This window comes from Austrofundulus limnaeus, unplaced genomic scaffold, assembly GCF_001266775.1.
Source record: "Austrofundulus limnaeus strain Quisiro unplaced genomic scaffold, Austrofundulus_limnaeus-1.0 Scaffold139, whole genome shotgun sequence".
NCBI lineage: Eukaryota > Metazoa > Chordata > Actinopteri > Cyprinodontiformes > Rivulidae > Austrofundulus > Austrofundulus limnaeus.
Window position 1 is genome coordinate 319,138 of NW_013952541.1, and position 2,134 is coordinate 321,271.

Here is a 2,134-nt window from a genome sequence, read left to right on the forward strand (position 1 = left end):
ATATATATACAGTACACACACACACACACACACACACACATTATTGATTTGCTCACTAATACTGCTAAATGTTGGTGAAGAAGCTAAAAAACAAAACTGGCTAAAATGAGCAAACTATTGATAAATGCTAAAAATGAGAAAATGATAGTTAAAAGCAGTAAAAAGTTAGCAAAAGGCAAGGTAAAGTAGCCAAAAATAAGCTTAGACAACACAGAGGCACCAAAAGCAGTGGCCTTGTTAGCTGTCCTCCAACAGACCCCAGTCCGGGCAAACAACTCCTTCACGTTTCAGACTGGTTTTCCTGACTCAGTTGCAGACTGGTTCAGAAGCAAACCATGCTGTTGGCAGCTCCATAGTCAAAAACTGCACCAGTGACCAAAGTCAAGTGCATATGGGCCAGAGCAGCAACCCTACCTGAAACTGCTGACTAAATGCGAAGGATAACGCAGGAAGATTGTTAGTCATGTCAGAGGAAATGACTGTTACACCAATCAGAGCTCACTAAAGTTAATGCTGCTTGGTGTATAACAGGAAAACAACTAATTTATAGCTAACAGCAAAATGTTAGCTAAAAAGCAGTGTAAAGATGCTGAAGCTAATTTTAAAAACAGGTTTTTGAAAGGATCTGAAGAGTTCTTATTTTATTACTAAAGGAAAATTATTGGTAAACACAAAGACAACAATTATGGAAACAAAAAAGTTTGTAAAAACCAGAAGTTATATCTTTAATGAGCTAAAATCATACAAGATAATATTTGAGCTAATGTCTAAACCTATGTGAAAAGGCAGTGAGTTAAATTTACTATGACCAAACTCCAGTTGTTTATTTATGTTAACTCATTTTAAAACACAAGGTTTAGACATTAATAAGTTCAAATTAAAAAGTTTAACAGCTGTGTGAAATGTGTATAATTTTGAATAATTTTACTAACATGTAGAATTATGTTCTATAACATTTTTCTTGGGTCTGGGAAACAAGTCAAACATTTATAAGGTTTTCATTCATCCTGGTTTTGTGGTAGAAGTCTGTGCAATATTAAATTTTCATAATTTTTCAATAAATTAGGAATTTACTTTCCAAATCAGAAATTTATAGATGCTTCTGGGATTTCCTATGAATTAACTTGGTTTATGATGTATAACAAAAACAGTTCTAACCTCAGGTTGAGACTGTTCTGTTCCTATTTTTCCCTTTTCTTAAGAGTTTTCCTCAAAATAAAAAGGGCAGCGCATCAGTTTTTTTCACAGAATCAGTCTGCTCGTTTTTAAATTGGGAAACTCAGAGAAAAATTTAAATCCGAAAGGAAAAATTCTTGTTTCAAAAACTATTGTGGTGGTTCCCCTACCTGTGAGGGTAAATGCGAAAGTGCTGTTTGTTGGTTCGGATCAGTGGGTTTCAAAGTTGTGGTCGACACCCCCCTGTGGGTCACAAAACACCAAGTTAGGGGACTTGAGATGACCTCCCCCGGGGAGACCTCAAGAAAGTAAACAAAACGTAAAAACAGTTGCAATGACTGTGTTTTGACTATGTAAAAATATATATTTTTAAACTGGAAGAAAGCCTAACACGTGTAAGTGCAATATACTGTATATTTACTGTATATACAGTATATATACAGTATACATATATATGCATATATACTGTATATTTACTGTATATAAATATATATACACAAACACACATATACTGTATTTGTATTTATATATATGAAAGTGTTTGGATATGTGGGTATGGGTAGGTTTATGTGTATATGCATAAATTTATATATGTATATGGGTATGGTTTTCAGCAAGGCTATAGTCATTATAATTATATAGATATGCATTTTTGTTGCTGTGGTTTTGCTATCTTTGTTTTGAGTTTCATCCGGAGACACCATTTTCTTATGACATCCTTGCTGAAGTGTAAGTTTATATAATATGTTACAATCAGTATTGATGCACTACTGTAGTCGCTGTGAGCAGGGTTTGAACCTGCGTGGGGAGTCCCCATTGGATTTCGAATCCAACGCCTTAACCACTCGGCCATCACAGCTCTGCATGCTACCGTCATACCTTTATTTTTTTACATTCTTCTTCTTCTTCTTCTTCTTCTTCTTCTTCTTCTTCTTCTTCTTCTTCTTCTTCTTCTTCT

General features: G+C 34.5%; 1 non-coding gene across 1 annotated transcript; it reads right to left on the reverse strand.

The window, feature by feature from the left end:
• Window positions 1-1,953: 1,953 nt before the first annotated feature.
• Window positions 1,954-2,035, reverse strand: trnas-cga (transfer RNA serine (anticodon CGA)). The gene has a single exon. It is a non-coding gene; the product is annotated as a tRNA-Ser (tRNA).
• Between the last annotated feature and the right edge of the window lie 99 nt (window positions 2,036-2,134).